Source organism: Marmota monax, unplaced genomic scaffold (assembly GCF_021218885.2).
Source record: "Marmota monax isolate L192 unplaced genomic scaffold, Marmota_monax_Labrador192_F-V1.1 WCK01_AAM20220418_F8-fsc00017, whole genome shotgun sequence".
Classification (NCBI taxonomy): domain Eukaryota; kingdom Metazoa; phylum Chordata; class Mammalia; order Rodentia; family Sciuridae; genus Marmota; species Marmota monax.
Window position 1 is genome coordinate 2,986,631 of NW_026695241.1, and position 12,042 is coordinate 2,998,672.

A 12,042-nucleotide genomic window follows, 5' to 3' on the forward strand; every position below is an offset into this window, starting at 1 on the left:
AGCTCAGGTGGTGATCAGGAAGCACAGAGAGACTCCACTGGCCAGACACAAACATAACCCCAGAGCCCTGTCCCCAGTGCCCTCCCCCTCCAGCCACACCCCATGTCCCCAGTGCCCTCCCCCTCCAGCCACACCCACCTCCCTCAGTGACCCCCAGGTAACCCCCTCAGGGAGGACTCACTGATTGGCTTTAGGTCCTCACAACCCTCACTTCTCCTCTGAACCTTCTGCAGTGTCTCCCTCAAGAGCTTTGGGGACACCTCACATCCAACCATGACCCTCTGTGGCCCCAGACCTGGCCGCTCACACACTGGCTTTGAGTAGCTGTGACTACTGCCACAGCAGGGAGGTGACCATGACCCCTCTCACCACACTGTCCCCTCACCAGACCTGGCTGCTGGCCTCACAGGGCATGTCCTAGGGGGGTTGGAGGAGGTGGTGAGGAGCCTTCCTCAATGGGCTGGGCCAGGACCTGACCTCTGTCCTTGTCTTTCCATAGCTGCCCAGGAGGCTCACACGTCCCCTCTTGGAAGAGCCCCTGTCCCCAGTGAGCAGGAGGGGCTCTGTGTCACTGTCTCCCCATCAAGGCCACCAGGCCCCCAGGCCCCCAGGTCCCCAGGCCACTTACCCTATGTCCCCTCTCCCTAGTCCTGTGCCATGTCCCCAGGGATGGCTCCTAAAGGTCACGGCAGGCTGCGTTGGCTGTGGCAGGGCAAGGACAGCCCCCTGGAACCCCAGCCCTCCTGCCCTGCCTGGGCTCTCACTGGGGCACGTGCACCTGGCCCCTCCTCCAGGGTTCCCCCAGGTCCTCAGGACAGCAGGAGGTCTGGTGGGTGGCCCAGGCTGTCCTGGAGCAGCCCTGCCATGGGGCGCCCTGGCCCCTTCCACCCTCAAGGCTCTGGGCTGAAGTAGCTAGGAGCCCAGGGCTCGGGGTCTCCTTCTCCTGTGGCCACACTGACACCTCAGGGCCATCTCAGCATCACCCCTCACCTCTCATGGGAGGAGGGTGGACATGATGCCCTAGGTGGAGTCCTGACACAGGGTCCTCTTTACAGTCAGAACAGTCACATCTCTGCCATCACATGGCACCACCTATCAATGGGTCTGAACTCTCCCTGAAGAAGAAACAGGATCTCTAGGTTTCACATAGGGACCTCCAACCTGCACATACACTTCCAATGATATGAACGTCATCATTCACCCAGAATGAAGTGACACGTGAGTGTCCCAAGACCTGGATCTTAACACATAGCAACTGTGTGACCTGAGTGAGGTTGTCAGACCTCTCTGAGCCCCTAAACTCATTGCTGCCAGTACAGCCCACATTGGAGCTGGCCTGGGAGTCATCTCACACAAGGCCTTAGGCCTCCCTGAATAGAGCAGGTGGGGACAAGGGCACTCCTTGGTCAGTGCTGTCCCAGTGTCTGTCCCCTGAATCCTAGTGGCAGCACCGTGATGCCCTCAGCAGATATCTGTGCTTTTCCAAGCCCCAAGGAGAAAACCGAGATTCACGGCGGCTACCTGTCTCGTATACTGTCACCGTCCCATGGCTAGTGAGTGGCAACCTGACCTCATGGCTCACCCTGTTCCTCCAACCCTCACCCACTCTTCTGTCCCTCCCTGGACTCATGAGCAGTAATTCCTCCTAAACCACGAGAATCGCTGGCACCTGTGCTTCGTGGCACCCGGTGCTTCCCTAGGAAGAGCCTGTGCTCTCAAGGAGTGGCCTCCCCCTGCCTCAGCAGCCCACAGCCCTGGGGAGCCGCCCACAGATCTCAATGTGGCCTCGCCCTGGCATTGTGTGGGAGAGGACAGGAGAGGACCTGGTCAGCTGCCACCTGAGGGTTCAGGGGAGGGAAGGGGAGGAAGAAGCCAGAGCCTCTGACCTCTGACCCCATCTTTTAAATTCTAAAAACTGTCATTAAAGGGCTTATGACTCTATTTGGGAGAATTAGCCCCAGAGGGGACTTCACCAGCTTGGTGGGAACCAGGAGGGACCCGCTGGGGATGGGCAGAGCTTCTGGGCGGTCCTGCAGAGGAGCATGATGGCCTCAGTCCTGGGCTCTGGCTCTGCCTGTCACAGACAACAGGGGCCTAAAGCCAGTGCTTGAAGGACTCAGGCTGGGACACTTTCCCAAATTACAGAAGGAACTGGGTCCCGGCTTAACGTGCCAGCCCAGCTGGGCCTAGAGGGCAGGGCTCCTCCCTGGTGGCCTGGCCACCCGAGGCTCACACCACCCAGTCCACGCCCTGCAGTGTCACATGCCACCCAGGAAGCAGAACCCATGGGGACCTGGGTTGGGTAGGATCAGGTTACTCAGTCCCCTTTCTTTTTCAGGGTTGAGGCAGAGGGTCCTTCCTTCTTCAGCTGACTCTGGTGGACTAGGGTCTGTTCTCAGGAAATACTGCTCTGTGGGTATTTATCTGCTTCTGTAAAGTTCTTCTGATTATGTGGCATCTATTCTGTGGCCTCTTGGGACCTGGTGCAGGAGCTCAGCCCAGAACAACTGTCTCCTTAATTGTTGTCTAATAATCCACCCCTCAAGCTGGGGTTGGTGGGGTTGGGGGGCTGTTGAAACAACACACACACACACATGCCCCTCTGGGGACAGGGAATGAGGCTGGTCTCACCCTGGACGTGTTGCTCAGTGTTGGTGGACGTCGGTAGGTGAGGAGGCTGCCACAGGGACAGTGGGCAACACAGAGCCCTCCAGAGCCCTAGACTCTGTAGTGGCACCCCCTTTCTCCACAGAAAAGTCTTAACTGGGCTTCTCCAGGAATCTCCACCATGGCTGATTTTGGGACTGTCAGCCAAAGAGTCTCTGCAAAAGAGTCCAATGTAGATAAACTTCCTATTTTCGTGTCGCCCTGTTAACTTGGCCACTGGCGGAGAAGATACCAGCACTCCAGGTGCTGGACACCCCCTTACTAGTTTTTCACAAATGTATCCAGTATAGCAGTTTGTAAATGTGCAAACAAGGCCTCTGGCCTGGAGCTGGGATTCACAGCGATGTCCACATTCCTAAGATAAGAGAAGTTTCTAACTGGGCTCCATGGTAACAGCTGGCAAGGGGAGGAAAGAAAGGGGAGAAGAAGCTCCCCCCTTCTCAGGTGTGGTCCTTGAAGGGTTAATTGCCCAAACCAGTGAAAGAAAAAGCTGCTTTTATGTGAACTTCTGCAGATTGTGAACTCTGAGCCCCTCCCCTTACATGCTGGGGGCATAACACTCTGAAACTACCTGAAAGCTGTGCCCTCTGAACCTGGCTGCAGCCAAATGAAACAGTTGCCTGCTATCTTCGGTGCCTTGCTTCGTCTGTCCCTGCAACATTTTTGGCCACCCAGATGGGACCGAGGAGGTAGGGATGGCTGTTCTGCTGCTCTTGTCTCCAGGGACCACTTTCCCTGGGGTGATGGGGGACAGTGTTCCTCTTGGCATGCCCAGGCTACTCTTGGCCTGAAGGAGGATCCACTCAGCCAGCGCCTTGGGGCTGCCACCATGGAGCACAAGGGAACCCACCGGCAGCAGGAACCAAATTAGGGTCTTGGAGCACCGCCCAGCTGAACAGGTAGGACCTGGGTCCATTTGTCTTGGCAGCCCACCTGACTTCCCCTTAGAGACCTAAGCAGGTGAAAGAGAGGTTTGATCAACCTCTGAAGTGGCTGGAGCTGAAACAGACCCAGGGAGTTACCCAAGTAGTCTCCTTTCAGGGTCATTGAGCACAAGGGAAACTGGGACTCCCTTTTTGTGTGGTTTGGAATTGTTGTAATTTGGGCGGTACAGAAATTTGGTTCTGGCCATGTCTGTGGGAAAGTGTGTGAAAGTGTGTGATTGACATGGACAAGGGGAAGGGTTCCAACCCAACCCGAGGGCCAGAGCAAGTGCAGAGTCCTGATCCTCGGTTCCCTGGCACCTCAGACAGTCTATGGCGGAATTTCACCAACCAACGTCTAGGGGAAAGCTCCAGGTTGGGGGTTGATACCGACTCGCAAGGCTAAGAGGGCCCTAAGTCCCTTTGAGGGGAGTGGCCAGAGATGGATGAAGCCAGTCTTGTCCTAAATGTGCGACACAGATGCAAGGTGGAACATGGGAGGCACACTAAGGAAACTGAGCCGACTGAAATGTGTGTTAGAAACCTTTAGGAAGGTTTTCCTGGTAACTGTGGGGTGAGTCTCACACCACAAAGGTTGCATATTCTGTGAATTAGAGTGGCTCATCAAGATATGGGCTGGCCACCAAAAGGATCTTTAGATGAGAGAGTCATTGCTGAGGTCCTTTTGATTGTTGTTGGAACCCCTGAACCAATTCTCTTATATTGATTGGTAGCAAGAAACAGCCCCCTTGGTTGAGAGCCTGTCTAGATGGACGGTCCAAGCTGATGTTAGTCAGGAGCATAGTGGTCTCTAAGACCCAGCGGAAAGCAGCTAAAAAGAGAACCTGACAGACAAAAGACAGGAAGGGAAACAGTTTTCCCCTTGAGCCAGAAGAAGACCCGCCACCTATGTGCCACTCCACCCAACTTGGCCAAGACCACTGGGACAGCAGACTGTCCCCTCAGACCCCCAGTCCTCAGAGGCAACAAATGATGGCCCCCAGTACTGGCTCTTCCTTCTCCCTTGATGGCCTAGGAGCCAAAGGCTTCCTAGGACCAGACTGTTTACCTCCCAAGATTAAGGTGGGAGATTTGTCTCAAGACCAGAGCCACAACCCAGATGAGAGCCTTCCAGATGCCCCTGCAAGGGACTAAAGGACCTGCCCATGTTGACCAGAGGAAGACGTCTGAGGGAGACAAGGCAGTTTTGAGTGCCAGCCTCTCTCCACCATTGAGCTCATAAGCTGGAACAATCAGTCTCCCTCCTACACGGAGAAACCCTGGGCCATGACTGATCTGATGCAGCCCACTATCCAGACCTAGGATGGGCCCCAATGAAGAAGAGAATCTAAAGGTAAAAGATATCAAGAAGCCCTCCTCGGAAGTCTAAGAGAAAAAAAATTGTGCCCAAGAGTTAGAAGGAATCGGAGCCAGCCCTGAGCCCTAGCCTAACCAGAGCTCATCTGCAGACAAACAGAGCCCAGTAAGCCTCCCACTGCTCCAGCACCTCCCTCTCACACCCTGGATAGCCCGGAACATTTCTCTCAGCCCCACATCTGCCTAAGGCCCCTCTGCCCTATGAAACTGGCAGCAATAACCAAAAGAGCTGTGCCCAACTGACTCAGAGCTGAGTGTCCAGGCCACTGCTGCTGCCACCCTCTCCCTGCCCAGAGGCATCCAGGGGAAGAGGGGCACATACCAACACAGCAGCCACAATGCAAGTTTGTCAGTGAAGAGAAGCACAGACGCAAGCAACAGGTGACCAATGCAGCCTTTGTGGGACAGGCTCAGAGTGACATGTGCTAAAAATTACAAACCTAGAGGCTTAACTGAGAAGTGTGTCAAAGAGCTGATTAGGGGGCCATCACGGTTTTCATCAATTGAGACCCAGAGGCTCAAAGACAGGCAGACTCAAAAGGATAAAAAGGAGGATGGGTCTCAAAGGGGGGGTCTCACTAGAACAAAGCCAATGGTCCAAATGTTTATAAGGAAAAAAAAGTGTGGCCAGACAAAAGGGGGGGCTCCAGTCGCCCTGTCGGGCAAGTATCCACTGCCATGCTCAGAAGCTAGGACTTGCGCAGAGAAGGAGCGAAACCTTTCCCTCCAGCCTTTGGCCCCAGCCCTACTTTTCACCCTCTTTTCAGTTTCTTCCCACTTGCTCAGAAGTTGTTGATTAACAGATATGGTAGGGGTCCCATAGACACACAGCTCTATCTGATGCAGGGGACCCAGGGCCTCAGGAGGACTCAGCTGCTGCAACTCCTCCCCCCCAAAAAATAACCAGAAAAATGTTTATGTTAACAGCCACTAGTGGACCATAGGATGCTCACTCCAAAAGGACATGCCACCCTGGCTCCAAGCCACACGCCATGAGCCACCAACAGGAAGGGCCACAGAGTCCCATGCACCCAGGCATAGTGAACAAAAACACAAGAGGGGCAGCTAATATAGACAATTAGAGCAGGCTCCCACCTGGCAGGAGGAGGAAGCCACGCAGACAAAGAGCAACACCTAGGTGGGCACAATGGGGCTGCCTCACCAGGACCTGCAGTGACCACACTGCTGCCCTCCAACCTCAGCAGACAGCCCAGGGTGAGATTCACATAGGTGCCTTTTATACAAATGATGTCCCAGGTCATCAGTCTCTGCTAAGACTTACACTAGATTTAAGAGTTGGAGAATCCCAGCAGCCAAGATCCTGCACCAGGAGATAACAACAACAAGAAAAAAATTCCTGCATCTTAAAGTGCCAGAGGCTCTATGTGCACTTCGCTTTCCTAAATGACAGTTCCTCCCAGGGGCTTGAGTCCACCATTCTTGGGACAGCACTGGACTCTGACTTAAAAGCCCACATCTATCAAGGAAAAAGTCAAATACCTTGGTTACCATCTGACTCAGCAACAGAACAGACAACACCAAATGGCCTCAAAAGAAACAGGAGATCTGCTCAATTCCAGTCCCTTCAACCTGCCATCAGACAGAGAATTCTTGGGGGCTACTGGATTCAGCCATATACAGATCCCCAACTTTCAATGGCAAAACCCCTCCGTGAAGCCACGAAGGGGAGTGTAAGGAATGGTGGAAAAGCTCCATAAACTCAACAAGCCAAAACAACCGTTTACCTATCTGAGATTTTATTAGCAAGACTCTAGCAGCCAGTCACAGAAGAGAAAGTGGGGGTGGGGAGGGGGGAGAGAGAGAGAAGAGAGAGAGGGTGAGAGGGAGAGAGTAAGAGAGAGCGCATGAACAGGATGTTGATATTTATGGGCTCAACGCAGGATGAGGAGGAGCAAGGCGAGTGGGTTGTTACTTCATCATTGGCTGAGAGTTCGAGCCACTTCAGGTATTGGAGGTGCACCATTCAAAGTTTGTGCCATTCACAGGTATTGGAGGTGATGGTTCGCGCGCCATTCAGTGCGCATGGACCTGAGCTCCCAGAAGAGAAGTGCTCCGGCGCCATCTTTTTGTTTTTGTTGGGTGGTGCCATACTCAATCTGGCTACTTCCTGCTGAGTAGGGGCGTCATTTAGAGGGAAGAAGGGAGGTCAGTTGGTTGGAGAAGGAGGGCCAGGAGGCCCCATATCCATGCGCTGAAGGCATGGATTTCCTCTGGGGAGAAATCCATGAATGTGCCCTGCAACTATGAAAAGAAACAGCATTAATTTCTGGCATGTTGTCCAGTCTGTAGGTCTGGTAGAAAAAAGGCCTATTCCCAGGAGAAGGCAGGTTAGAACATATAAAGCTGAAAACCAAGGGCTTATTTCTTTGGCAATGGTGGGGTTGAGCTTACTCTCCCTCTCTCTCACTCTCCCCCTCCCTCTCACTCCCCCCTCCCTCTCACTCTCCCCCTCCCTCTCACTCTCCCCCTCTTCTCTCCCTCTTCTCTCACTCTCTCTCCCTTCTCTCTCTCTCTCTCTCTCTCTCTCTCCCCCCCCCCTTCTCTTCTGCGACTGCCCGCTACAGTCCTGCTAATAAAATCTCAGACAGGTAAACAATTGTTTTGGTTTGTTGAGTTTATGGAGCTTTTTCCACCATTCCTTACAGGGAGAGAATGGGATCCTCTAATATGGGGCCAACTAAGCAAAAGGCCTTTGAAGACATTAAATAAGCACTCCTAGTGCATCTGGACTAGGGCTCCCTGACCTCACAGAACTTTTCTTTCTGTACATCCATGAATAGTCTGAAGTGACTGAAGGAGTCTTGACTCAGGTGCTGGGGACATGGACATCTATGCAAACAGCTGGACTCTGCGGCCCAAGATTGGCCACCTTGTTTACAGGTCCTTGCAGCCACATATCTTCTGGTGTTGGAAGCTGATAAACTGGCTATGGGACAAAAATTGATTTTCAGGGTTCCTCATTTAATTTTAACATTTTTAGAGTACAAAAGAAATATTGGTTGACTAATGAGAGACTGGGTAATACCAAGGCATGTTATGTGAAAACCCATGTATCCATGTTGAAGTCATCTGGACTCTGAACTCAGCAACCTTGCTGCCCATAGGACCTGGACAACCTGATCACAACTGCATTGAAATCATGGATGGAATGTTCTCTAGCAGACCAGACCTGGCAGACCAGCCCCTCAGGTGTGGGAGGCCATCCTTGCACGTGATTGAGTTACCTCCTTGGCTGGGTGTGAGGTGCTCAGACACTTTTATTAGGTGTTGGAGCTTTCCCCACCCTTCATGGGTCCAAGGGCTTGTCTGTGTCTCACCACTGCCCCTGAAGATCATCCCACCTGACCTTGCCACACTGCCCCTCTTGACCTTCATTAGATGGTATTTCCCCCAGAATTCTTTGTTCCCTAATAAAAGCCCTCTCCCTGGTGTGCTTACTCTCTCTATAGCCTCTTCAGTAAACCTCACTATATCCCTGGGTAGCTTGAGGCTGGGGGCTGGAGGAGCTATCCTGGAGCTGGTTTAAAGGTAATTGAAGTCTATGCCTTTAATTTAAACTCCTTTGGAATTTTCCCACATTGCCAAACTGTTTATACTGTCTGCACTGGCTGTGCACTAAATGTGGCCCCTTTGAAGGAGGGGCACATGGGTAAAATCCTCTAGGTTGAGGATTTATATAAATTTAGTGGATCATGACATATTTGTATATGCACTATATAAATTTAGTGGATCATGACATATTTGTAGGGTCACGGAGGTAGCAGATGATTTGGAGCCAAGGACATTAAAGATTCATAATGGGAAATTCAACTTCTACAGATAAGGACATATATTTAACTATTTTAGAGACTGTAATTAATCAAAGGGAAAACAGGTCAAAAGGACCAAGCTAGCACAGTTCTTAAAGATGCTGGGCGAGTTTTGTCCAAGGTTTTGTGATCAAGATTTACCAGATTTAAGGATTTATGTTCTTGGGAGAGATTAGGAAGAAAATTACATAAAGCTTGTCTTTCTATGAGTTGCCTAACAGTACTATTGATAATATTCAGAGGGTTTGGACTGCATTAGAAATTTGCCTTTTTGATAACTTGGGTCAGAGTCCTTGGCCCCCAGAAGATCTATTGAAAGGTATTCAGAGAGCCATCAAATCTATACAAATGGAAAAATTGCCTGAGGCTAAAAGAGTCTCTCTTCCTTTGCCGAGGTTGACAGCAGAATCCAATTCCATTCAAATTACCCATCAGGCGGGTAACCTTGGAGCCAGACCCAGAACTGAGAGATTAACTCCACCTGAACCCGACTGGATTAGTCAGGAGGAAAACCATGGAGAAGAAGCCTCTAGAGGGGTAGATAATCCCGCTCATAGAGAGGAGAATCCAGAGGAAATTCATGGAGAGGTAGAGAGTCCTCCTCCTCCTCCTCGAGGCTTTGGGAAACCAAGCCAAGATGGAGGCGAGGAAGGACACCTGGATGAGTCTCAGACCGAGGGAGATGACATTGAAATCCAGGAATTACCAGGAAATTTTAACAGATTACGTCTAGCAGGACCTGCTTCAGCCATTCAAATCTGGCCACTTCCAGTTAGGAGGACAAATTTTAACACATACTCTGAGCTAGCAATGACTTTTCTCACACCATTACAATGCAGATTTAGGAAGGCTCAGGAAGCCTAGGAGGACTTTAGTGGATTTCAGTTTTTCCCATTTTTTGTACAGGTTAACGACCAAGACCAGCATGTCTGCTTCCATGCTGTAATTCCATTTAACACTATTAAGGAGTTAAAAAATACTTGTGATATATATGGACCTAATTAGCCATTTGTGCAAAGCTTACTCAAAACAATCTGTCATCAGCCATTTCCTACCAGTGACTGGGTGTCTATCATGAGCTCTTGTTTGAGCAGTGGAGATTTTTTGCTTTGGAGGTCATGTTGGTCCAATTATTGTTCAGAGCAAGCAGAAAGAAATCAAAGGCAGGTTATTCAAACCCCCACTGAAGTGGCACCCCCTTCCTCCACAGAAAAGCCCTCTTCACCATGGCTAATTTTAGGACTGTCAGCAAAAGAGTCCATTGTAGATAAACTTTCTATTTTCATGTCACCCTGTTTACTTGGCCACTGGCAGAGAAGATACCAGCACTCCAGGTGCTGGACACCCCCTCACTAGTTTTTCACAAACGTATCCAGTATAGTACTTTGAAGAAATGTGCAAACAAGGCCTCTAGCCTTGATCTGGGCTTCACAGAGACGTCTACATTTTTAAGATAAGTTACAAATGGGCTCCATGGTAACAGCTGGCAGGGGGAGGATAGAAAGAAGCTCTCCCCCTTCTCAGGTGTTGTCATTGAAGAATTAACATCCAGAACAGTGAAAGAAAAACCTGCTTTTATGTGAACTTCTGCAGACTGTGAACTTCTGAGCCCCTCCCCTTATATGCTGGGTATAAAACTCTGAAACTCCCTGAACTCGGGGTTCAGGGGATTGATTGATTACAGCGAAGGCTGTACCCTCTGAACCTGGCTGCAGCCAAATAAAACTGTTTCCTTCGGTGCCTTGCCTCGTTTGTCCCTACAACACCATAAACATGTTTTTGGGGACAGGTGAATTTGTGGATTTGTAAAGAAAGTTGAATTACGAATTTGCAGTCTACAATCAAATAACTGCATGTGCTAAGCGCATGCCGTCAAATTAACTCCAGGCACCAGTCTAGTTTAGTTATAACTAAGGTTAAAAAGGGTGCAGACGAGTTAAACTCAGACTTTATAGACAGACTATATCAAATGGCTAACAGATCAATCCGAGACCCAGGTGCTTGTGAATTTATCGTTAAACAGCATTTGAAAATGCAAATAAACTTTGTCAGGATGTTCTGAGATCCCAGAGGAAAAAGGAACAGTTCAGAATTTATGCGCTTGTGTTCAGATATTGGCCCAGCTCAATTACAAGTTTTTTTCCCTTGGGGCCGCCTTAAAACAAGCATTTCAACTGCAGTAGCCAGTATGCTAATCCTGCGGACAGTGTTTTAATTCTAGGAGAAATGGTCATTTTGCGCAAGACTACGAAACCCAGCATTATAAGGCCGGGGTTCTTCCTGCTTCACATCATTGCCATTATAGGGCTAGAGACCACGTGGCAGGGGAGGAAATCGACCAAGATGGTGGCGTCGATCCACCTCCATTTTAGCCTTCAATACATGATCAATGCATGGTGAAAGATCAATTTCCCACCAGGACTAATGGACTCTTTCAACCTCTAAGATACTTCTTACACTCTAATGCATGGCCACCCCTTGCTTCTAATATATACACAGTTGTCTGTTTTGTTTTTGCTACTGGTTTGATAACAGTATCTTGTACTGACTGGACTCTGTGTAACAAAATTTTATTTATACTTATTTTTTTTATCTTATATAAGTTTTCTAGGATTTGTTGGATGTTATTAGTTTGGATTTGTTGATTTATGCTGTTTAACCTATGCTAACCAAAATGGTAGTCTATTACTCAGTTTGGTTTCCTTTGACAACCTTAAGGGGTTCTGCCCTACTCCTATTCCATCCACGGAGATCATGTGACCATGTGTCAAGACAATCTACTGTAACCAAGAGGTGGTAAGACATATATTTAGGACTGTCCTGCCAGAGGAATGCTATAGATGGATGACTATTTGGAAAGAAAAAAGAGGTCCATTGGGAAGGAACATAATTTAGAAGGTCACCAAACTTGAGATGAAGGTAAATGACCACCCCAGAGGAATATTGCCATTAATGATCCTGCTACCTGAGCACAAAATGGCAGTTGGAGCTATGAAACTTCTATTTACATGCTAAACAGAATTATTCACTTACAAGCTGCACTAGAAATGATTAGTAATCAGAATGCCACAGACTTTGACCTCCTAACCACACAACAGACCCAGATGTGAGTGGCTAGCTATCAAAATTGCTTGGCATTAGATTATCTACTGGCTGAGATATATATATATATATATATATATATATATATATATATATATATATATAGAGAGAGAGAGAGAGAGAGAGAGAGAGTTCAACAGCGC